The 25,453-nt window shown below is 40.1% G+C and overlaps 1 protein-coding gene across 5 annotated transcripts in view; it reads left to right on the top strand.

Moving 5' to 3' along the window:
* FAM110B (family with sequence similarity 110 member B) overlaps positions 1-25,453 on the top strand; it is a 116,203-nt gene that overhangs the window by 30,510 nt on the left and 60,240 nt on the right. For 2 of the 5 annotated variants that reach the window (XM_030012647.2, XM_030012643.2), the window contains exon 2: positions 719-841. The exons of 1 other annotated variant lie outside the window; for it this stretch is intronic. The gene's annotated coding sequence lies outside the window, so the exon portion shown is untranslated. Of the gene's footprint in view, positions 1-718; positions 842-24,448; positions 24,572-25,453 lie in introns of those variants that run through there. 2 more of the 5 variants (XM_030012650.2, XM_030012644.2) reach the window with 1 other exon arrangement.

Here is a 25,453-nt window from a genome sequence, read left to right as displayed (position 1 = left end):
TGGCTTGTTGAGAAAAAGAACATAAACCTAAACAAGGATTTAGGTCACATCTTGTAACCTACTAAATTCTGTATGGCTGTTCTGCATGCAAGAAGCAGCAGTGAATCGCATTCATTTCAGGAAGGCAGTCTCGTTATCCTTCCCTTCTGATGGTGGAGTTTAAGGATTTTTATTTTGAATTTTTCTGAGCAAAAGACAGTGTTCTGGAGTGCATATTTAACCAGGGCTGCTTTGTCAGCTGGGTGGAGGTGATGCACAGGGAGGTAAGGTGGTTTGCAGGCAGGGTTTCTTGCCTGCTGTGGCACAGCACTCTGTGGCTCTCCCGAGAAGATGATGTCTCACCACCTGTGCTCTTTGCTCTGAAGCATTCCCAAAGCGTGTCTCTGAGCAGTTTCAGTACGGGGAAAGTAACGACATGAGAGAAACTCACCTGTAGGTCACCTGTTAAATTTCAGAGTTTGGAGATGATGCTGTTAGGACTAGCAGTATAAATGCTAGAGAACATCTAGAGCTGACTGAGTGCTTGTCTGGTATCACTGACCACCTCTTTGCAGCCTTTCAGTCTCCAGAAGGCGGCCTACGTTTCTGATTTCTGAAATTTATGTTGTTTAAGCCAAAAGATTCAACCTAAAAGGATGCTTGTTGCCTGTCCTAAAACTGTGGTTTTGATGACATGTGATGATGAAGCTAAATGCCTTCCCTGTTGCTGTGTCTCCAGGCACTGCTGCAAGGAGCCTCTGGGAGTTCCAGGACCTGCCTCTGTCCAGAGACCTCTGCTAAAGGTGAAGACCTCCTAACAGGCCAGGCAGCCTTAGCAGGAGCTCAGAAATCTTACATCAAGGTAGAGAGATTCATTTTTCAAGTGAATTGACATAGCTGATACAATTTTCAAAATAACGATTTCTTTTCTTACTAAATAAACACACAAATGCATCTCTGAGCTTTCTTCTTCTTTTGTGTGTATTGCTGCTTGCTACCTGGTACAAATGTTGTCACAGCAAATGCTGGGGGAGGGGGGAAAAAGCAACATAGTACATGGTAGGTTTGAGCCAGAAGTAATTCCTTGTAATATTAGTAGAAAGATGTATCTGCAGTTCTTTGTTGACAAGGGAACAGGCTGTTTCAGAGCTCTACAGCATGCTCTGTTTTTAGAAATGTATCCCACTTTAATTGCCGCATTCAGAGCTTGCTTCGAGTGGCCACAAAAATATGGAAACACTCTCGGATGTCTTCAGCAATGGGAGGAGAATGAGGTTTGCATATGATGAATTTCTGTTTACCAGCACTGTAATTATTTCTTAGTATGGTCATCCAGAACTCATTCTTGCTTGTAAAGGACAAATGCTGATGGATAAAAAAGAAATGCGACCCCAAGAGCTTTGTTGAACCTATCAGCGCTACAGACCCAGGCACTTTGGGAGATTTGACTATACTATGGTTTTGTTAGATAGCCAGGATTTTTGAATGTAGTGATGATATATGCACCATGTTTCCTTCATACTGACAAGATTAATTGAACTTTGTGTAGAGAATTGGCTGAAAAAAGTGAGTAGTAGTGGAAACATTTTCTACAGATTTCTTCAAGATTATGCGTAGGTCCTTCTAAAGGTCTGTCAACTTCTGCATTTTTTTAAAATAGCTGCTGCAAGGTGGTAACTTCATTGTTGGAAGGTTCCTTAAATAAATATTCCTTGATTCATCTGAGAAGAATTGCAGATTTTTCATGTTAATCCTTTATCGATCTTTCTAATTTAGACTGGAATTAGAGCTCTGAACTAGACCAAAGTTCATTGTCCTACCATCCATAGAGTAAAATCAAAATCAGCGTGAGTTTTTCCATTAGCGCAGTCAGCATTTCACCCCATAACCTTCCTTCATGATCTGCTCTACACACCTGGGAGTAAGACCACCAAGCACGGTTAGGCCCACTCATCTGTTTCTTACACCATTCCCGTTCTCTCTGCTTCTCACTTTGAATTCAGTTTCAACTGTGTTTCTCCAGTCCACTAGCAAGGTCATCTTGAACAACTGAGGATACTCTATTGAAACCTTGGCAGAACAAAAAAACTGATGATGATGATTATATAGTGACTTCAAACTGAAGGAAAAAAACCAGTCCAGAAATATTTCTCTCTTTAATGTTTCCTTTTGTTACGTTTGCCTTGAGAGTACGTGAAACAATACAAGTTGAGATAACCATGCACTAAAAAAATAGAGTATTTCTTCTGAATGTTATTTTAAAAGTGCAGTTGTACACATTGAGAGAGTAAAGACTTCATAGAAAGTATCTGCATACTCCTATGGGGTTCATGGATGTACCTAAGTGGGGTGGTGGTGGTTACAATTCATGTGCAACAGTATAGGGTACTGTCAGTTTTTGGTGATGCACAGTGTCTAGGATTGAAATGCAGCCTTGAACACTGTCATTACTTCCAGCAAGGCAGTTTGTTCTGTGCCTTTCTGTCTCTTGTTTCTCTTTGTTGGAGGGGTGTGTTGCTAACCAGAAACACATGATAAGAGACAGCCAAATGTTCTGGTGAAAATCAAGGGCACTTCATAGCTGTGAAGATTTTATATTTGCCCTAGCTTTTTTTTTTTTTCATTGATGCAGCTGTAACTGTTGTTGTAAATTATATGAATAATTGATCAAGGAGTTCTTGTTACCTCAAGTAATGTTATGCTTATTGCTTCTCAGAACTGTGCTGCTCTTTGTTGTACTACAGCATTGCTCATATGCTGCTCTGTGTGTGTGGTTTTTATTCCCTTAAAGTTTTCTTCTGCTTCCACCCGCTTTGCTCTCCCCCTCTCCTCCCTTCCCTGCGAAAGCATGTTGTTTCTGCTTCAGTGTATTCCATGATTTAGCTGAAAAGCGGGGTCTTTTTTAAGCAACAGCAACACATTTAAAAAAACCTCCACGGCCCTGGGAACTGTGCAGTGTACACATCTGGTTTCACATAAGTATGAATTGCTGGCTTTACAAATGCGAAACATGTAGCCCTTGCCGCAGAGTTAGCTAAAGTGTTCCGTAACTTGAGACTGTATTCGAAAGAAAAACAAAATTGTATAGCTTCTTTACCGTACTAATGGAAAACATTTAATTTACTTCTTCAAGCCAACCAAAAGAATGACGCAATGCTGCTCAAGCAGATTTACAGTGCCTTTTCTTCCGTAGAAATCAATACAGCTTGAAGGTGCTGCTATGGGAGCTGGCTAGTTGACTGCGATCCAGCTGTGTTCAAATGTAAACTTCTGTACCGCAAACCAAAACTGATGATTTTGATTTATTCAGGCATCGCTGTATCTCTGAGATATTATGGTGTTGGATTTTATTCGTGGCTTTTCTCTGCTTTATTGCCATTAATACTAGATTGGAATTTCAAAATAGCAAATTCAGTCTGCTTACGATTTTTTTCTCAAATCATTCAGTTATTTTCTGCATTTCCTGAATTAAAGTGCTTAGCTCTGTGGTAGTGATATCAGCAAAAGAAGCTCTGTGTACATGCCATGTGTTCCTTTCAGTGGAGTCTTTTTTTCCCCTCAAAAACAAACAAAAAAAAGGGCAAAACCAAAAAACAGGCCTTCATTCAACAGGAGTGTTAAGGGCTAGCATAATAATTTTCTGCTTTGTACAGCTCTGAACATTAAATGTTCTTCGGTTTTCTCCTGCTAGAGGAGGTAAAATGCAACAGTGTTGTTTTGCCTCAGTCCAAAAAAGTTCTTAAAATAGAACTATATTTTTTTTGAAGAAGTGAAACCAACAGTACAGATTTTCATAATACACCAACTTTTATGCCTTTGTTTCCTTTCCTGTTTCCCTCTGCTCCCACTAATAGCTTTGACTTTATTTAAACTCTCTACTGTAAGAGGCTGCTGGTGTTTCTCTCCTTCTCATTTTCTTCCTTAATGGGATTTCAGTCTTGCTTAAGCGCTTTACTTCTGGCAGAAATTCTTTTGTAAAATAGCCCTTAGGATGGGGTCTCTGACATGGCTTTTCTCCCCAAGTTCTGTATTTCCTTGGGAAGTCCTTCACCGGTGGTCTGTGTGCTGGTCATACTAACTTCTACTGGAAAGAAAATCGCGACTTGATGCTTGTAGGCTAGCTTGCCAGAAGTACATTTCATCTTTTTCTTAAAAAGAATTTCTACTTCCATTTCTCAAGTAACTTTGATCCACTTTTCTTTATGCTCTAACCATTTTTCTCTCCCGTATACTTAACCATCTCGTGGTGAATAAATAGCTTGAGAAGATGATGTAGAGGAAGTGAGGCCCTTTTTGCAGGGGTAGGTGGGGATGCAGTTGGTTAGCAAAGAGGAAGATGGGGATTTGAGTTGTATGAGAGTCTGGGGTTGTGGAAGTATTTTGGACTTTTTTTTTTTTTTTTTTTTTTTTTTTTTGTCTTGAGGGGATGGCGAAGGTGATAATGAATACTATTAAGATGAAGAGCAGTGTTGCTGATAGTTGCATTACTGTCTTTGAAAAGGCTACCATGTGAGACTTGATAGAGAAGTACGCGAATCCAAATTACAAGTATTAATGGTTTTGCTTATCTGGAGGAAAACAGTGAAAACATCAGAGTTACAGGCCTGAACTACAGTACAGTTCCAAACATTCTTTAAAACAATTTTGTAAATTTTCAAACTACTGAATAGTTTTACTCATAGTATAAATACTGAATTTTTAAGATGTATTGAGTGTATATTCTGCTACAAAATCTTCCTTGATGGAAGTGTGGGAGAGCATACAGTGACAGTGTGATTATTATGTTTCCTGTAAACATAAGGACAGCTTATATCCAGTAGCTGCTAACTTAGACATAATAGAGATTTCAGATATTAGATATTGCCAAGAAATTTGAACAGCTTAAATTTATTTTCTGAAGTGCTTCCTGATACAGACAAAATGCCTCAGCATTAGCATCGCTTAATCACAGTGACAAATCTGGATTTTAGTGTTTGTACAGTCATAAATTTCTCCCTGGCTGCTATTTTGCAAGTTTTGTCTTGGATTGCAGAATATCAAATTACCAGAGGTACTGCCCCCCAATACTCTTTCAAAGGAGGGATGTTATACGGAACAACACAAATCTTTCTTCTACTAAAGAGGCCTATTACTACCCCCCCCCCCCCCTTTTTTTTTTTTTTGTAAGATTTTCCCAATATTCAACCAATTCTACTCAGACTATCTATGTGGAACTGAAATGCAGTTGACTTCAACAAACAAGTTGATGCATTTTGGCTGTATGTTTAGCCCATAGGTTTTCAGTTTGACTACTCCAGAATTCTTGTTAGCATGAAAGGTCTGTCATTTAGTTTTCCTTTCACTTTTTTCCCTACACTAGCACTGGTAGTCCGGGCTGGAGTATGCCATAAAGACTTTTAAAGCTACACTTTGAATAAAGCTTACATTTACTACAGCATGTTTGCTTTGCATGGTTACAGTACTAGCACTGTATTCCCATGTAAACACTGTAATGAAGTTGTTAAGAAGAAAAGAAACACAGCTTTTGCACTAAAGTTCATGGAGCATGAGATAGCTATGCTTAGGATGCTGGTACTTTGAAGGGATTAAAAAAAGCTTCTCATAAATAAATAAATACAAATAAAATTCTCAGACTAGCAAAACAGTATGTAAGTAATGAGAAGAAAGGCACTAATTATTACATAGAGAATAATTTGAATTGAAAAGCCACAGTGGAAGCCACTTTATGATCTGACCTTCCTACATATGAATTGAAAAGCAGGAAAAAGTACAGGGCATGACCTAAAAATGGTAGTCTGGAAGCTTCTTTGAGTATGTTGTGTCTTATTTTTGTCTAGCCTGAAATTTAGTTTTTCCTCTTAAGTAAAACCTGAATAAACTGTTTTGGCTGTTTGTGTTGTCCTCATGGTTCCAGCTCTGCCAAACATAGCTATTGCTACTTTATTTTAAGAATGACTCTTACTTGGAATTTGAGTCCTGATGGAAACAAAATGCTGTCAGGAAGATGCAGACCTGTTGTTAAGAAACTTAAATAAGATAAGGCTAATCCTATTGTATGCTTCCACTTTAGGAGTTAGCGTAGAAACTTCCTTTACTAGTTACAGCACTATACTATTGGCTACATGCTTTATGGGATTTCTCCCCCAGTTTTTTTCTGAATTGTTGGCTTGGTTAGACATTAATATTCCAAATGTTTCATGCAGTCGTGGATCATGGCACTACACTGCCAATTTCCAGACTTCTGGCGGGGGCGGAGGGGGGGGAGCTTTTGTTTCCTACTCGTCAAAGAAGGCGAGCAAAAATAAGTGTACCTATAATCTCTTTGATTATGGCAGATTTAGGATTCTTTTATGCAGGATGTTTAATTTGAAATTTTTTTTTGTATTAGTAGAGATACAGTGAGAATTAGGATGCTGAATACCTGTGAGCTTTTGCTCAGGTGATTTACAGTTTCAGAAGCAGAAACTGTGTGCATATAATAAGAATTTTTGAATTGTCATTTTGGATTGGTACTGAGCCAAACTTCATTATCCTGCCTTCAGGAAGAGCTAGTATTGGCTATTTTAAAAAAACCAAAAAAAAAAACCCAAAAAAACAAATTTAAGAATTCTCCTACAGGTGTAGGAGGATAATGTACTCCCAATATTTGTTTTTACCTTGATCTTTTTCATTTAGAAATACAACTGCAAACTGACTTCAGAATGAGGTTATCTTTTGACTTGTTTAAACCAGCCTTAGGTTTCTTAAAACTTGCAGATTAATAGAAGATTTGTAAGGAGTTAGGGTATTAGAGCGTATGTTCTTGAAATAAGTTTGTTTTGAAAAGACATGCTTTTCAGACTCTCCTAAAAATGAGCAACTTCTGTAAATAACTTAATCCTAAGCAATGGTTGCATGCATGTAAGTAAGTAGTGGTCAGTCTCTTTTCCTTTTCTTCTAAAGAATCTGAAACTTGTATAAGACCAGATAGTTATCAGTAGGTTTTGACTCACTGGGAAGAAGGTGTAGATTAAGAGCAGAAACTTTTGTTCTTAGATCAGCAGCTAACTTGCTGTGTGGCCTTGGGCATGTCCTCTTGACTTCCTTGCACCGGCTTACCATTGTATCCACTGTTGTCACCACCACCATAAAGTTCTTTGCAAGCTTTGGAGTCAAAGTACAATTGAAACTGTTTATTATTCTGAGTGGACTCAACTTCATTTGCTATGCAGTTCCTCATATGGCAATGTAAAGTGCAGTTGAAATATGCAGTTTAGTCCATAAAGAACTTCAACAAAATAAAACCACCCTGTGCAACATGTATTACAGTAAAGTGGATTTGAAAAAAACACACACAGTTTTATTTTAGGGGTACCAGTGTGTACAAGGCAGGGGGAGTGGGGATAAGGCTATTTTGTTAAAAATGGGAATGCTATGACCAGAACAGTTAAAATAAGAGGGAAGGAAAAGATCTGTCCTAAAATGAATACGTGGCAGTCTTAGTTTGCCTGGGTCTTTAGCAGAAGATTTCCACTTGTGTTTTCTGCCAAGTAAATTAAATTTATGAAGAAAAGCTAGGCTCCAAGTGTTGGACTGTTAGTATCTTTTAACAAGGTTAATGTGGTGAAGCAGAATATTGATTAGCGAGGTGACGTTTAACAGTGGACCAGCTGAGACATCTTTGTGTTCCTATGTAATGTGAAGATTGAGTGTCCCGTAAGCTTATTGTTTTGTGTTTTGTACTTACTTTTGCATGCGTGCCAGGACATGCTCCGGGAAGAGGCATAAACTTTTTTCCTTTTTTCTTTCACGAATACATTTATTTCCTGTCTAGAGCTGGAAAAGAGGAGCAACAAGAGGGGTTTTGTTAAATACAGCAAAATCTAATTACAGCTTGATTTAAAGCCACATTTACACAATGGCTGAGGGGTGAGTTCACTTCCACAAAAACAAACTTGTTGGCTTCCTACTGTGCATCGGGGAATGTGAAGTTGCATGTCCTGGAGAGCAACTGCCTCCCTCTACTGGCACCAACTTTTCGTACACTGTGCTGCAGCTCTGCTGCATGATATAAAAATATGACTGTACTCCTATGCAAAAGAATACTGATGCATGAATTCACCTCTGATGCAGGAGAAGGTGTATACTCATCTTACTGATTGTGCCGCAGGTAACACATGCTGTGTTATGTGTTACATGTGATAGGCTTGATGTGTGTTTTCTATGAGCTGTAGAAATCTTGTTCCTCGAACGGTTGTTCCCTCCAATCCGTATTTTGAACAGTTGTGTCCCTGGCAATTCAAAGGAGTAATGTTGGTAAGTAAACTACATTTTCTTGACAATATAGTTTTTACTGAGTGTGCACCTCTGAAAGGTACATGCTCTCATCTTGATTGTTTGCTGAAGTATCTCTGCTGAAGGTATTTGAGTAGCTGAAAATGTGGCTTAAAATTTTTGGTGGTTTTCTTTCTTCAACTGGTTTAAATGTCCTGCTGTTCTTTTAGCTCTGTTTCTCAGAGGAAAAGGTTGCACATCTCCAGCTTACTGAAAGTTCATAATTCATAATATGTTTTTATCTTCCTGCGATAGTCTTTGCCCAAAACCCTCATTGCATATAGCTTCATAACAGCAGCTCATAGTTGAGACTGACATGCACATGGTCTTTATTCTTTTCTTGTTTCCAGCTGATGATTGCCATTTTTAGCAGAGTTTTTGATTACTGAGCTTGCACTTTATGCTGCTACTGTTCCTTCCATTTCTGCTTCTCTAATTCATAAGGATTAGAGTAGCAGAGTCTAGAGATTAAATATACGTGCTGCTGTTATCTAGAAAAATCAGTGCTGAGGAAAGGTACTGGACTAGTCTAGCCCAATACGCTTTTGGCAAACATATGTTGCAGTTCACATCTTCTGATGTGTCCTTCATTTTTCTTGTCTTCAAAATTGTTCTAAAATCTTACACCTGAGGTGAAAATAAGGGGCTTACTGTTCCTTAGGCATGCATTAATATACCCAACACAAAATTATCCAACGTGCCCATTCAGTGACCCTCAAGCAGGAGCAAAGCAGTTGTGCATGGTGAGGAAGGAGGTGTTGACGGGAGGCCAGCAGAGCAAAGGTGTTTCCCTGGAAGAGGGAAAGTGGTGGTAGAAGGTGGCTGACGGTGAGACTGAAGTTGCTGTGCTGCTCAGCAGCACTGCTGAGCCGTGTTTGGAGGCTGCTTAATGAAGGGATTTCAGTTAGTGAGAGGCTGGGGCAAGAGAGTTGGTGCCTCAGGACACAGGGGAAGTCTTGGGGAAGGAGGAACAGGCATGATGGGGCAGGAGGGGAGGGAGCAGATCCCCGTAAGGGTGAGTGGTGTCATGAGAAGGAATAAGGGACACCAAAGCTTGCTCAGGAGATAGTATTGCAGGCACTGGAGGAGAGGCAAAGCTAGAGAGACAGAGCCAGGCTTGGACAGCACATCGAAGTAAAGCAGTTGAGGGAGATGAGGGTCTCTGAGCTGCATCTCTTCAGTGCGGTTAGTTTTGCAGAGAGGCTGGAAAAGAAGAGGGATGCAGGTCTGTGGATGGCTTGGGAGAGAAGTGGTGAGACGAGAGAGTCCGGCAGGGCATTTCTGACAGGTAAAGAATGAGCCGAAATTAGCAGTCCTTCCTGACAGGGGGGGGCGGGGGGGGGGGGGGGGGGCAGCGTGTGAAGAAATGGAAAGTTGCAAAAAACAGAGAGGAGAAGGGACAAGATCTTGTAAGATTAATCTTTCTCTCACTGCTAGTGTGATCTCCTATTTTTTGTTTGGTGTCTGCTCATTTAACACTTCTTGGAGGATTTCAGGCTCAGCCATATTATTGTGATATTGGTGAACTATATCTGAAGTTGATGGGGGAAAAAGAGAACCACAAAGTTTGCTGTGATACTGAGAGACATCAGTCAATAGTATGAAGACAGTCATATCTCTGTGTATAGCTATATACAATTGCACTCCTAAAACTACAAGAAAGTCTCTTTGCCGTGAAGTCATACCCAGGGAAGTCTGCTTATCTTAAGGCTCAGACTTCTATTCAGTTTACACAAACTTTTGTAAACATCAATTCACCATTTCTTGCTTCTTCTCCAGGTATTTCTGGGCTTTAGTTAGGTCCTTGCTGGAGTTCCTGTATTCAGTACTTCATATTTTCTCAGAGAAGTAGTCATGTGAAGGTCATCAACTGTAGAAAGAGAAAATAAATTGTCTTTTCCAGCACTATTTTGACTGCATTGTCTGTGGCCTTCAAACCTTAAGGTGCCCGACACTGCTAGGAGGATCACCTTGTGGTCTTACCTTTTTCCATCATGTAATGTTGAAGTTCTAGCCTAGTAAAAGGGAGGAGATGGACATTCACTGAGATAAAAAAGCAGTCAGGTCTCATCCTTCACTAGTCCTCTCCAAACCAAGGCAGTGAAGAAAATGGTGATGGGAAGGAAAGTCTTTGACCACATATGTGAGTGTACAGGGATCAGAGTCAAATGTTTTGTATGGCTGCCAGCTGGAGAAGAGAGCTGCATTCACACTGGAGTACAGTGTCCAGTGAAGTACTCATTGTCGTGACCCTTGTGATCCCTGTCTGGAGCTGTCCCTTGTCTCCCAGGTGGCTCTGGGCACTCACTGCTGGAAGCCAAGCAGAGATGTAAAAGAGTTTTGTGGCTTTTGCATCGTCTCATGTTGACCTGAATTTCTGCAGTCAATTTTTCTAGAGGAGATGACTCGAGGGGCAGAGGTGTGTGGATTGCCTCTACGTATTCTCCTGATTGTTTTTTGTAGTTAAACTCTTTAAAAAAACCAACCAAACAAACAAAAAAAAAAACACCAAACCAAACAAACCAAAACAGCAGCAAACAGTTTGATAAGGTCCCAGCTACTAGTCAATGTTGTTATGCAGAAATGACTCAGGATGAGTTGCAAGCTTTGTTCTTTTGGAAGCTTTTCTTTCAGCCATGACAATTGTAAAGTTTATTCTCCTAGGAGATGCACAGATCTTCCACTCCCACCCCCTAATAATTACACAAACTAGGTGTTCCTGCTGTTTCTTTAGTGGATACATTTTCAGAGACGATAAAATTTTCAGCTACGTTAATTGCCAGAAGTACACTGTCAAAATACTAGGTATGTGATTTTATTACTTCCCTGAAAGAGCTATAAAACCCACCACCAACCAAATACTGGACTTTGTAAAATTTTTAAAAGGAAGACTGACTTAAATTTATGAAGAAGGATGTTCCAAAAACATGTAATACAGGACAGAGATTGTTTCCTCTGCTCTGATCACATTGAATTCCTATTGTAAAGGAATCTAACTCCTGTGTTGAATCTAATTTTTGTTTAACACAAAGCTTTTTGGGGCCCTGTCCGAGTGGGAAAGTTTACAGAATTAAGGCATTAGGTGGCATAACCCTCCTGATGCATCTACCAGATACGATTGCATACGGGACTTGATGTATGAAATGGGCCAGTAAGTCACATTAATCAATTGACTGCTCCTTTTGAGCATTAAATGCCTACTGTGGATTTTTCACCTAACCCTCGTTAGTGCTGACCAGTAGCGATATGGGGCGTTGAGCTGTTCAGAAGGCAGAGGCTGCATGTTTTCTGCATTTCTCTTCATGGAGGGAAACAGCTCTTTTTACGTGCAACGTGGTGAGCCTTAAGTGGACTTCCAGTGGAGGACCTCACTCCTCCTGAAATTTTACCACTCTGGTTGCCAGTTCTGGGGCTGTCTCCCAGCTTACGAGAAGTTGCATCATTCCACCAAATGTAGTTTTTCAAGGTAGCCCTTATCCTTCCATAAGCATAGCTGATGTCATGGTTATTATCATGGTAGGTGATCCAGAATTTCCTGTTATGCGATAAAATTAAATGTTTCCACTCAGGCCTGTTTCTTAGAGTGTGTGTTGGATGAAAAGAATCCCTATTTATTTTTTCCCAAGGAACTAGTATTAGGCTCTCTGATTTATTGAAGTCTGAAGAGTACAAAGAATGTGCTGGTTTTAGCTGGGATGGAGTCAATTTTCTTCACAGTAGCTAGCATGGGGCTGTGTTTTGGATTTGTGCTGAAAACAGTGTTGATAATTCAGGGATGTTTTCATTATTACTGAGCAGTGCTGACACAGCGTCAAGGCCTTTTCTGCTTCTCTCCCCACCAGCGAGGACGCTGTGGGGGCACAAGGAGTTGGGAGGGGACACAGCTGGGACAGCTGACCCCAACTGACACAACTCCAGACCATACGACGTCATGTTCAGCATGTTAAGCTGGGGGATGAAGAAGGCGGCGGGGGGACATTGGGAGTGATGGTGTTTGACTTCCCAAGTCACTGTTAGGCGTGATGGAGCCCTGCTTTCCTGGAGACGGCTGAACACCTGCCTGCCCATGGGAAGTGGTGAATGAATTCCTTGTTTTGCTTTGCTTGTGCGCGTGGCTTTTGCTTTACTTATTAAACTGTGTTTATCTCAGCCCACGAGTTTTCTCACTTTTACTCTTCTGATTCTCTCCCCCATTCTACTGGGGAAGGGAGTGAGCGAGTGGCTGTGTGGGGCTTAGTTGCTGGCTAGAGTTAAACCATGACAGAATAAAAAATAATTTTTCAGTGAACTCATTCATAGCTGATTTTATTTTTTCACCATTGGCCGCAAGTCCTCCTACTGTGGCACCATGGCATGAGAAGAGCTTGTTACCCCTAGCAATTAACAAGCTTCTTAATAATAAGGTTCTTAATAGACTTAATAAGTATAAATACTTATACTAGGTAAATGCATGGTCTAGAACCTAAATCAGCCTTCCCTGATTTGTATGTGCCAACATCTTCAAAATAGTTTTCTGATCTATAAAGTATTTTCCAGAAAGAGACGTATTTATGCATAGATCTGTTTAATATAGTTTAAAAAAAAAAAAAAGGATTCACTTTGTCTCTTTTATTGCTGCTGCCTGTTGCAGCCACAGTTTGTAATTTATATTAGGTTAGGTGCTGTAAACTTTCAGAGGAGTGAAATATTTTCTCATGTGTCATATAAACAGTATTTGATCAAAAGCACTCTGTGGTAGACTGCTTAAGCAAAGCAAAACTAAGATACATGACCTCAGCCAAAAATTAGTCAGTCATTTCAGTGTGATTTAAGTTATCTCTATCCAGAATTGCTTCACATTAAAATGTAATCATTCCGATATCCAAGCTTGATATATCTGCGTCAATTCTGAATCGTTACCTGTGGATTATTCCAGTAGGGTTTTGTCCTCTGTAGGGTTTTCTATTTGTCGCCTGTCTTCTCTTTCTGTGTTCTAATAAGAACAGGTTTAAAGAAATTAATAAACCTATATACACCACGCTTACTTTGTGACTGTTTCAAGTTACGTCTTGATAACTTATTTCTACAAGAACATGCTCTTTTGCAATGCTCATTCACTTGAGTTTTCACTGTGATAGGCAGCCTGTAATGAAAATGTTGACTCACTTGAATGATATCTTTGTTTTCTTTACTTTGTAAGGCAGATTGCAAGATAATTTTAAATTACAAGTATTAGATCACATTTTCGTGAACATTTGCTTATGATTATGCCAAGCTACTGCACTCACTCACCTATTTTGGTCACAGTCAACATTTTAAATTTCAGTGTTAAGGGAAGCAGAAGGTGTTTATGTAGAAGAGTACTGAATGATGATAGCTTCGTATCTTGTTAGCTTAATATTTTGAGTCTCTTCAAATGAATAGTACTCCTTGTGTTAAAGAACTTTGTATAAAGAACAAAATGGATTCATCTTGTAACATAAAATACAGGTAATCTTGGGGAAGAAGGGGGAAAAAAGGATCTGTGAGATGTAACCTGGATATGCAGGTAATGTAGTCTTCCATTCTTTTATAGACTGAGCACCAGCAGCCTTTAATTTTCGAACGCTTTAATTCTAGTGCAAGTACTCAAATGACTCACCAGTTATCTAAAGCATCAGGTAACTATACCTATATTTAGCTTTGTTCTATCTTCTTATCCTTGTTTCTATCTTCATTTTCTCAGTTGTAAGCTACAGTGAGTTTCATTAATGTTTAGCAAAACAAAAACCCAAAACAACGTGGGAAGTGTTCCCAAGTGTTCTCATGAGTACAGCCTCTGCAGGCTCTTCACAGGTTCTTTCTTCTGATGGTCAGGGCATGTGGAGGATAAGTCCTCTGTCTTCTTTCACAGTACCTTTAAACACAAAATACTTAACCCCACCTGCCAAGAGGTTACACTTTTCATTTGGGGGTGATACCATTTTTAAGAAGAGGTGCCTTCTCTCTGCTTCTTGCTGTGAGGTCTGCTCTGGTGGCAGTGTCCCAACTAGCGACCACCTCCAGTGGTGCCTGCATTTTGGTGGTTGGTCTTTGCCAAGGCATGACCTTGGTCGGCCATAACTGCTTTCCTCCTCCATTGAGGAAATGCTGTGTGCTGCAGACTACAGTATTTAACCACGGGTTGGGGTGTCTGCCTTTTTAGCTCGCTAGATCGAAGTGCTGAATTGCAGGAGGTCAGACAAGAAATCAATACTGTTTTTCTATCTGGCTGCCTTGAAGACTATGTAAATTAAATCTATTTATCTGTAAAAAAGTTATGTCCACACTGCAAGAAATACGGTTGGCAAGTATGAACTGCTGCTTGTGTTGCTGCTGGGAAGGATCTTGCCTGGATAATTTTGCTTTTAGAGTAGTTATGGGTAAGTTCCCCTGAGATTTGTAGTAGTGAGATGCAAATAATGTATACAACAATGACAGTTTTACTTTTTTCCTCACTAGTTTTGTAGATCTGTCTCCAGCAGGCTTTGAAAGCTGATGAGGTGAGCGAAGATGTACTGCCACCTGGAACGCATCCTTTGTTTTCTGGAGTTCTCTGCCTAGTAATACCTGTTAGGTGTAGATTTTGTTGCCCCTTTCTTTTGGACACATGCTTTTTTCATTTCCTTTTGGTTTTGTTCTTTTGGGGCTTTTTTTGACATAGTGAACTCCTCAAGTGCAGGCATGCATCTTTTTCACCGCCAGTAGCTTCTACAGATTTTAGGCTTTATTTTTTTAATCTCCAGACCATCTCACATATCATATCCCCAGTTAGTTTGGCTTGATACTTTTTCCTGTTGTATTTTTATTTACTTGAGGAAGTTACCTGGAAGTTCTGCCAAACATTAACTCAGACTTCAGCTGCAGGAAGGCTGGAGGGATGTCATGGGTTGGGAGGTATGAGATATTCTAATATATGATATCATTGAGAAGACTTTAAGGAGTCTCTGGTTTTACTCCAAATCCCTTCTTTCACTAGTTTTGGGAGTTGAAAAAACAAGTATACAGAGACCTAAAAAAATTTTGTGACTACTGCAAAATGTGAAAGATAATTTTCAGACTTTTCCTTTATGCACTCTCAGATCTGTAAAAGTCAATTTAAATCCCAAATTCTGAATGAGTACAGACTTCTGAACATAGTTAATTCTTTACCCTAACTTATAAAGTAGAATTTTAAAAAAGAAATCAGTCATCTAATTTGGCTGGGTTTTGGTCTCATTTTATTGATGAGATGCAAAACAATAGTAGAAGCTACTGTTTCCTGATGTAGTATACTAGTTTACCACAAGAGATGATGATATTCTAAGTACTCAAAGAGAAAACGAGCCTTCAAAATTCTTCTCAACTTCAATATTTCAAAGCTATTTCAATTTGTTTTTAATGAAACAGATACAGAATTGTATAAATGGGGCAGTTGTAAGTACTCAGAATAGCTTGACTACTTTGAGAGATAAATGGTTAGATTTTGCAGGTTAGCCATGCACACGCTGTAGCCTATGTGCTGAACTGATCAGTGTGAAAACTCAGTACTATGCATAGGGGTATTTATGTTGCTTCCCCTCGGTCCTTCCAAATATGAATATTTATGCTAGTGCATGGGATATGGTGGGATTGCATGGAGCAGTCCAACTGTGTATAGAAATTATGATGGCTTTTAAGTTATGCAGTGTTTTTCATAGTTACGTGGTTTCTGTTATAAAATACGAATAATACATACAATGTTAAACGCTTACGCAACTTTGAAACTTGCTCATGTTTCCCTTCTCTAGCAGCCCTTTTACTGTGGTTATGCTGCTTATGTTTTGACTACAGACTGCTGGAATTTGCTTTGAAAATATCAATGTGTGTTTTATTTGCTGATTAGCTTTGGAGCAGCTTCTTCTTTAGATCCTGATTAAGGCAGAAGTTTGGGGAGCAAGGATAAGACTTTCTTGTTCAGATCGCTAAAGACTATGTTATTGTAGAGCATGCAGGAGATACATGTTTAAGACAGACCGAAAGCTCCAGTTCTGGCATCACTTAATTTTGAGTGCTCACCTTTTGACCTTATTTTCCCATGTTTGTACCCAATTTCTATAGGGACAAAAAAGGATTATTGTTATGCTATTAAGGTTATATTGTTATGGGATTACTGATTTCCCTTTCCACCTCTGACATGTTTGGGACTTTTAAGACTCACCACTGAGACATCACCCACTTGATGCAGTGGGAAATCAATGATCTCAAAAATATGCTGTCCTTCACAGAGTACAGTATTAGAAAAGATGAGGCATACTTGCTGCATATTTGTGCTCACAAAATGTATTTGACTTTGCAGTGAAGACTAGGTTCAGACCTGTAAACATTAGCCTGCTTTATTCCTAATCTTATGTTGATACAAATTCTTGCCAAAGTAATAAATGCCCACTAAAATGATGTGTGTCAGCAGTGTTAAATTAGAGTGCCAGTGAGGCAGAAGTTGTTACGTACTTGCATTTTGTTTAATGTAAAACTGATGATCCTGATGCCTGTGCTTTTACCAACCTGTTCTGGAAGTGCTGGGGATTTGCAGCTGGGACAAAGGCATAAAAGGCTCCATCTGATTTGGGACTGATCCTCTGAGCAGTCAGTGCTTCATGAGGATGGCCACCTGAAGAAATTCTGGTTATCGACAGCAGTAGTATTACAAGTGGTGACTTGTGTGAGGCTACTATGCCATGCAGACATGTGGTGCGGAGAAATTGGGCAACAGTTTTTGCCCCCAGGCCTAGGAAAGAAAATGCTATGAAAATGCCTGCTGTTTTGCCCAAGAAAGGTTTGAGAAGGCAGACCAGTGAGTAATTTGTCCCCAGGATGTGACAGAGTTCCCCTGGTGCATGTTTCCTATTTTCTTCAGAGCACTCCCTAGCTCCCGTGCTAGTTTTGGTAGGATCACCACTCTCCCCCTCACCTGAGTTGAAGCACTATGCAGGGAGGGGAGTGTCTGCTCAAATGGTCAGAAAAGGGTGGAAAATAAGAAGTGAGAGCCTCTAGGTAGGCTTGAGGGGTGGGCACTTGTCTGTCCCCATTTATACTAATTTTTCATAGCCCTAGTTGCATAACTTGTGTGCTCATTTTGCATTAGAGGATTGGATAAAAGCCACAAGCAGTTCTGGAGGAAAGGTCTGGGACTTTATCAGCCCCATGAACTTTAACTGCTAGGTGTACGAGCGGCCCAAGATGCAAGTATGCTCTTTTTCAGGAGCATTATATGGAGTGAGAGTCCTGAAGACTCTCATAAAAGGGCTTTTGGCTTGCTCTATTAAATAATTAAGTCTCTTCCTGGAGAGGCTTTTCATCTATGCCAGCAAAATGCTTCTGGTTTCCTGTAAGAAAGCCATGAGGCTGGGTTCTGGTATGGCAAGTCACAGTTGCTGGTTTTATATGGACACAATTTCTAGTCATTAAATTAACAATCTTTCTATGATTAAAATCTAAATTTGTTTTACATTTGGCTAAAAAGGCTTGAAGTTTAGTAAGCTGTCTTCGAACTTGTTAGCCTTGAAATGATAACCAAAGCTGTTGCATTCAAAGCTAGTTTTCTTCTCAGGTTCATTGTGCTCAATATCTTCAACTCTTGTGTAAAGTAATAAGATCTGAGAGCTGCTCTGAAACTCTGAATTATGGGTGTGGACTGGAGACTTGAAGTCTCCAAGGTTTGCAGTCTCTGAGCTCCCAGCGAGCTGGCTGGCAGTGGGGCGGGTTTTGAGTGAGTGCCTGTACGCATTAGCATCTGCGAGGAACCACTTCATGTTCCAACAGTCACACCTTGACTTGCTTTCTAGTTGCATCTTGCAGCTCAACATAAACACCTTCTCACACAGAGAGATGTAAGGGAGCGGAAAACATTCTTTGAAGAATAAAAAAACAATGGGCTTTAGAGAGCTTGATGGGTCTTCATTGTCATCACACAAGATCAAAGAAAGCCTCAGAGCTGCGCGTTCTACTCAGAATTGGAAATAACGTTCTTAATTACAGAAGTGAGCAAGTCTGACGGAGTTTTTCCTTCAAAGGGAGGAATGCTACACTAAATCCTTCAGCTTTTGCACTCTTTGCAGCATAGCATTTTTGAAAAATTACACCTGTCTTCTAATGGAAGACTTGCATTTAAAGTTTCCCTGGGCCAATCTGTAGATCTCTTGGTTAGATATACTCAGCATCAGATGTGTCACCCATTGCAGTACGGTGGTCATAGTGAAAATGATACTAAATAGAGAAGGAGAAGAAAGTGCCAGCAGTGGTGATGAAGATTAATAATGTGAAGGTACTGGAAGTATACTTATTATATTGCAAGCTCTTTTTTCTGCTCTTCCACTGAGGAAAATCTGTACTTGTCTGTCAGCTTTCTAGCTTAAGTGATGCTCTCAGTATCCCCGTTTTCTACCACACCAAGTACAAAAAATGTATCTCCGCTTTCGAAGCCCTTTTGTGGCTTGTTCCAATGTAGTTTTAACCTCTTGTGTCCTTGTGAGCAGTTGACTTTTGCTACCATTACACCTTGTGTTAGGACTTCAGCATCTTAAATCAGTTATGTTTAATTTTTTTTGTTGCTCTTTCTTTTTAAACCTGTTTGTTACGGTCTGCTAATGTGTCTTTCTCAGTTGGCTGTTTGGAAGCAGAGGCTGCTTTTTCTATAATATATTTTACAATCTTTGGCTCACTAGGGTCATGATCATTGATTTTATGTGAGTCAGGCATCCACTATATGGTGTCTATGGTCTGGATGTGCTATTTAAGGCTATTTCTTCTGCTTACTGTGTTACTGATAAGCAATGTGGTCCCTTTCTGTGGTTCACCAACTTCATGGCCATCTAGCTGGTCAGCTAGAGGTCATGAAGTGGTGGCTAGGAGGCACACATGTTTTGGTCTTGCTAAGGTCTCAGCTGTGCTGACAGGTATGTTGCCTTCTGAAATGGACAGTTCAAACTGCATCTCTGCTGCTAGCTGTGAAGAAAGGTAGTGGAGGGAAAAATAAGTAGGGTGGAAACACAAGAGGGCACAAAGAATATTTGTATAGTTTGAGGTGAGTGCTGAAATACGGTATAGAGGTGGAAGAAAACTTGCACTGAAAGAAAAATGGAGGGAACTTGAGAAATGGAAGGTCAACATTGGGATGGAGATGTGTTGGAGTGGTATGTGACAGGAAGCATGTTTCAGGGTGATGTGAACTCTTTAAAATTACCTATCCTTCGAATCTGGGATTTCTGTGTTCTTAAGGATACCAACAGAATACTACCGTGTTCTTCCACGTCTGATTGTGTGGCCAAAGTGCAAGTGCTCAGCGTAGTAAACCTCCTGCAGACTTCACTTCATATCCTTCTTTATTGCATCCATCAGTGGTAGGATGAAACACATCACACTGACAGCTTAACTGCTCCTCCCCTGGTTCTCTGATGTGGCAGTAATGGACCAGTGTCTTCATTTCAGTGAGTTAGGTCTTCAGTGAAGATACTGCCAACATGTAGGTCTGTGAAGGTGAGGGATGGTAATGTCCTTTGGAATGTGGGTGTGTGGGATTTTTTGTTTGTTTTTTATGATTCTGAGGAAAAAAGTGAATATGAATGCTATAAAAATACTCTGTAGTAATCAATCTTAGTGCCATCCTGCAGAGAATCTCTGGCTTTAATAGTGAGACATCTCTGCCTGTTATTAAGCTTCCAGAGGAGTGCTGTCTATGGCATTAAGGGATATAATTAGCATATTTGAAAAGAAAGCCCTGAAGTTGCAGGTTGGCTGACCAACTTCAAAACATGATCGATAACATTGACATGTACACACATGTATATGCATAGGTAACTGCTGTCTTACCAATTGAAATCAGGATCAATCTAAGAAATATCCGTGTGCTCCATAAAATGAACATAGTTTTTTCCACACTGAGTACTGACCTTGAAGCCTGGCATTTGTGACTTCCTGGGAAAAGTTTGTATGTCAAACACTAGGCCTGTGTTTTGTTTTCCTCCACGAATGATGTTGGGTCTTGTGATGAGTTTGCCACCAATTTGCAGACTTCCCAAACTCCGCCAAGTACTTGCTAGGAAAGGAAAGAGCCCAACAAATAACTATTATGAAGTCAAAGGTAGTTTTCAAAAGAAAGAGGAAAATAATGCTAGATAAATTTCTTTGGGAAGGAAAGTTGAAATGTAGAAAAACTTGTGGAACAGAAAATTGTCCCCTCATCTTTTAATCTGTGTAAAGATAAAAAGTACCATACAAAAATCTTTAAGATTGTTATGTATACATAACCATGGGATGGTTTAGCTTATGTCTAAAAGTCTAATGAATGCATCAAACCAAGTGAAATATTCATTAGAGTAATTGATTCAGTTCAACCTCTCAAGGCTACAGCTTGGAAATATACACACTGTTGCCTTTAAAAATGCAGTATGTTGATTCACCAGCCTTTTTGCTCAACTCATTTTCATTCCATATGTTTGTTATACTGTGCAAAATCTAATTGAGTAACTGAGGTAGCAGCTTCCAAGCAATATTTGGTATATTTTATAGTCAAAGGTTAAGCGGTATCCAGAGTGAAACCCGTTTAGTTGCAAGACACATCAGAAATTTTTTATTTTATGTATTTTTATATTGAAATCATGTGATATATAAGTACTTATACAAGTGATCATAACATAGTAAAAAGTTATTTGTTCCCAAAATAGTCATCTGTCTGTTAATTCACTTAGATATGCCTAAATGAAGTGTAAAATTCATTAATGTGCTAGCTAGGCAATTTTCACTGTAAGATGCTGGTTTCAGTGTCTCATGATGAATTCATCATACCCCCATAGCTTTTCCTTTCTCCTCCCCTCTGTGATGGACATCTGCCTCACACCATATGGTTTTGGAAAATTTTGCTAGAAACTGGTCTGTCAAGGAACGGGGCTAGAGAAAACCAAACTTGCTTTTAATTTCTAAAAACATTGTAGCAGACCTTCTGTTTCCATGTGGAGGAGCAGGAACTTGAAGCTCAGCACAGGCGGGTAACTTGTGCCAGGGACAGGCTTTTGCTTTCGATGAAAGTCTGCCAAATATTGGCCAACTCGCCTACCTTTCACAATTTGTTCACTTCCAACAGAGACTTGCTGGAGCTGAGGAGTCTCTTGTGACTGTGTCCTCATGAAACCTCTCTTGGCCTCTCTTGCTGGCATGCCTATACGTGGCCGTATCCTGTCACAGGACCGGTGCAAGGTCCAGGCACTTGTGTGCGGTCACCACGGGTGGCAGGGCAGGCTGGTGGAGCTCTGCGTTGCTCTCAGTTGGAGTTCTAGCCACCTGCCTTTGCTGAACGTGGTCTCTCGTAAACCACCACTGGCTCCAAACATCAGACCTGCAGTGCTGTTCCCCATGCCTTCCTTGCCCAGCCCATAGTCGCGATGGTTAGAAGTGACTCTTAAAATCGAGACAGATATTGGGACTCTTCTGACTGGTCTGCTAAGGTAAGCACAGAGGTTTAGTGAACGTTGATTGTGTTGCAGAGACAAGTAGGTGTCTCTCGAAATTCAACTTCACAGCTGCCAATGGGTCCCCCGACTGCAGCTGCCACCATGACGTTTTAAAAAAGAAAGCAACTCCTAGAATAAACGCTCTACTGCAGTGGTGTGTTGCGAGCACGCTGCCGGCGTAGCCCTTGCTGGTGATGTGGGCTGTACTTGCCCTTGGAGCCAGCAGCTCTGCGGGGAGGAGGCAGGAGGCTGGCTGCTGGGGAGCGGTGCTGGACCGGCACCGGAGGGAGCAGCGAGGGCTTCGGGAGCTTCTGGGCAGAGATGGCGGATGCGTAGGCTTAGCAGCTTGCGTGGGAGGGAGCCAAAACTGCGAGTCCTGGGGGCAGCTGAAGCCTGTTTAATTCTTCTTTAAGGATTCTCGGTCATTTTGTCACTGGTCATAGGTGCCTTGGTGGGCTGTGAATGTGGATTAGATTAAAAGAATGATTTAAGTCTCTTTGATTTTCTTTATGTTGTGTGTGTGTGTGTGTCTTTTCCTTTGCTTAGCAAATATTAGCATTCCCAATAGGTGGATTAGAGGGCTAGGGTCGAGGCTATTGGTCTCGTTCCTCTGTTCCTACCTTTGGCAAAATGTTGTTAGAAAAATCATTGTGGATCTGATCATGAAATAATTGCGCACCTCTTCTTCACATGTCTCTTGAACTCTTTTTAAATTAAGTTTTTAACCATTGTATAACTGCTCCTCCTGCCTTTATTCATGAAATACCTAGTTTTCTGGCTTCAAGGAGTACTACTGAGAAACTTGGAATATTCTACAGTATTTTAAAGAAGCACAGTTTATAAAAATTGATGAGCTCCTTAGATGATGTAATCTGCAAAAGAAGACTTAATAAAACAGCCTCCTTCGTTTATTGCAACACAAAACTTAATGTTGACTGAACGTTGAATCAAGAAGCAACATGTCACTATTCCTGCCTTTCATTTTTATTTCTAGATGTATATAGCTTTGAGAATATTTTTCTTACAGAGATGAAGTCTGCTTCTAGCACAGAACGACTCTTTATGGGCAATTTTCACTGGCAGATTAAGAAAGCTGTGACACAGCTATTTACATATTGTCAATAAATATGGTCTTGCACTGTTACCACATGGAAGACTTGTTCCGTTAGGAACATTTTATGTCGTAGCAAATACAATTTTGGTACTGAAGTAAGTATGATAGATGAAAATGTTTATAAACAACCTTTAATATCATGCACTTGGACCATGCCTGATACTGTAGGGTGCTGGTGATAAGAGTAAAAAATTAGGAAAAGTGCTCACATGGGCACATAGGAACTCATTGTTGCAGTGGGGCTCACGGTCTTGCAAGTGTCATGTTTATGCATGTGTTTTATGTGTAGCTTAGTGGAACATCTTAAAAATGTGTTGTGAAGTTTGTATATGCATAATGCTGTAGCATTATGATATTTCGGCAGTATCAGTCATGAAAAAAGGTACTGTATCTCATGAGAGACAGCTGGCACTGGCACTTCTGAGAAACAGGCTGTGTACTTCCATCTTGCCACTGACGTCTGAAAACCTTTTGGTCAGCATAGAGCTTGGGTGATTATATGAACCATGTGGGAACAGGAAACTTCAGAAGATTGTTTCCCAATTTGTGCTAATCAGAGTGAAGACTAATTGAAATGTACTATCAAGGAAGACTAAACTACAGGTGCCGTATCTTTTTTCATGATTAATTACCTGATATTGTAGAAGCTTGCAGCATCTTTCAAATACACAATGGTCTCTTAGATCATAACATTCCTTAGTTTTGTTCACTTACGCATTTGTAAGATGCGTTGAAGGCTTACTTTAGTTAGTTCCCCATACTTCTAAGGAGTATTTGCTCACGGTTAAGTACTTTCCAAATGAATTAAGTTGTTTTGCATAATGGCAAAAATTTCCTTGGCATTTCCACCATAGCCTCGTGAAAGTTTAGTTAGGACTTTACGCACGCAGAAGCCCTCGGGTCATCTGAGTATCTGCCCACGTGTAAACGTAAAGGACAGAGCGGGTCCTGTTGACTTCTGTAGGGCTACTGTGTGCTGAAAGCATGCGTGTGGCGCCTCGCTGGTCCAAGGTCTACGTTGTAGATGGTGAAGTACTGTACATAAACTGATCTGCGATCTGCTGTGTATGTGACGCTGGTAATGTGTACATTCAAAACAAGAATTCCTACTGGCGGAATAAACTGCTGCGTTTTATTGTCTCCTTCTAATAGACCTAGCAAACTACAAGTGGTCAGCTTCTGAAAGAGCACTCCTAAATATATCCTTTTTTTCAGAGATGGAGACAAATGCCCTCATAGGCAAATCATTTGTAAAAACAACAACAACAAAACCCAAACAGGAATTTTATCTTTATGTACCGAGACAAATAACAATCCCAAACGTTGATGCTTTCGGCTAAAAGGTGTAATCTGTTCAGCTCTCACTTCCTCGTGCGCGGTGCCTCAGCAGCCCTGTGCTATGGCAAACGGCTATAATTAGATTAGCAGCCTGCTAAGCAGCGGTGACAGTCTGCGAGCCTCAGCGAGCATGTGCTGGATTCTGCATGTGCCTCGCGCTTATTGGCGGGCGAGGTTGCTGCCTGCCGGTTTGATAGGTTTCCCCAGTAATCTTTATGCTGCATTACAGACATAGATACAGAGGTACTGTGTGCATGCAACGGGAGAGGTGCTCAGCTTGTAGCGTAAAAGAAAGCCCACAGATGAAAGGCACTGGTCTTTGTTGCAAAACATCAGTACTTAAGGACTGCTAGCTGGAAACGGAGAGGTCAGTGAAGGAGTTTTACTTGGTGGTAATTACTTTCAGGTCTTTATCTCTCCGGTAAAACAGTCATGCATGAAATGAATACTGTTAATCATGTCATCTGTTTAATTTGATCTTGCTTTCATTAATATCATGTGTAGTCCGGTGGGAGAGCCATCAGATTACAAAACATATTATTAGAGTGGATTTAGTTCAAAAATAGAGTGTATTTATACAGGAATATTGCTTTCATTTGAAATTTTGAGCCTGTGCATGTGAGTGATTTTACTGGTTGCCTTTTGTTATGCTAATGGAAATATTTCTTTTATTGGGATATTTTCTGCAAAGCAATTGAATTAGAACATTTATAACTATTGGCATATGAAGATAAATCTCTATAAATACTGATTAGTTTAAAGAATAATTTTGTGAAGTGTTCTTTAATTTGATCACAGCAATAACTATTTTGATGGTTCTTTTGCAACAAGATAGAGGGATGAGGAGTAATATGCTATTGTTCTTTCAACAAAGATGCTGGAGCCTTCATGTTTGGGTGGATTCTTTGTTTCATCCACTGGGTTTTAAGTGGCTTTCAAAATGAAACTAAAGCCACCCTGCCTGGTAGATTGCAGTATATCCTTTGCTTGCACAGACATGTATTTTTTATTTATCTATCTATCTATCTATATATATCTGTCTGTCTTGTTCTCAAAGGCTGAATTTTGGCCCAAAGCCTTGTTTATTGTCAGAACTGCCTTCAGCAGTAGAATGAAACAAGATATATATGCCAATCTTTTCATTTGTGATTCTGATGCTATTACAGTATTTATCATAGCATCATACTCATTTAAGTTCTTTTCATACTTGACCTACGCATCAATTGATGACAACTTTTCCTATAAAAAG

This window comes from Aquila chrysaetos, chromosome 4, assembly GCF_900496995.4.
Source record: "Aquila chrysaetos chrysaetos chromosome 4, bAquChr1.4, whole genome shotgun sequence".
Taxonomy (NCBI): Eukaryota; Metazoa; Chordata; class Aves; order Accipitriformes; family Accipitridae; genus Aquila; species Aquila chrysaetos.
Note: the sequence above shows the minus strand (reverse complement) of the source record. Positions and strands in the feature narration are given on the sequence as shown.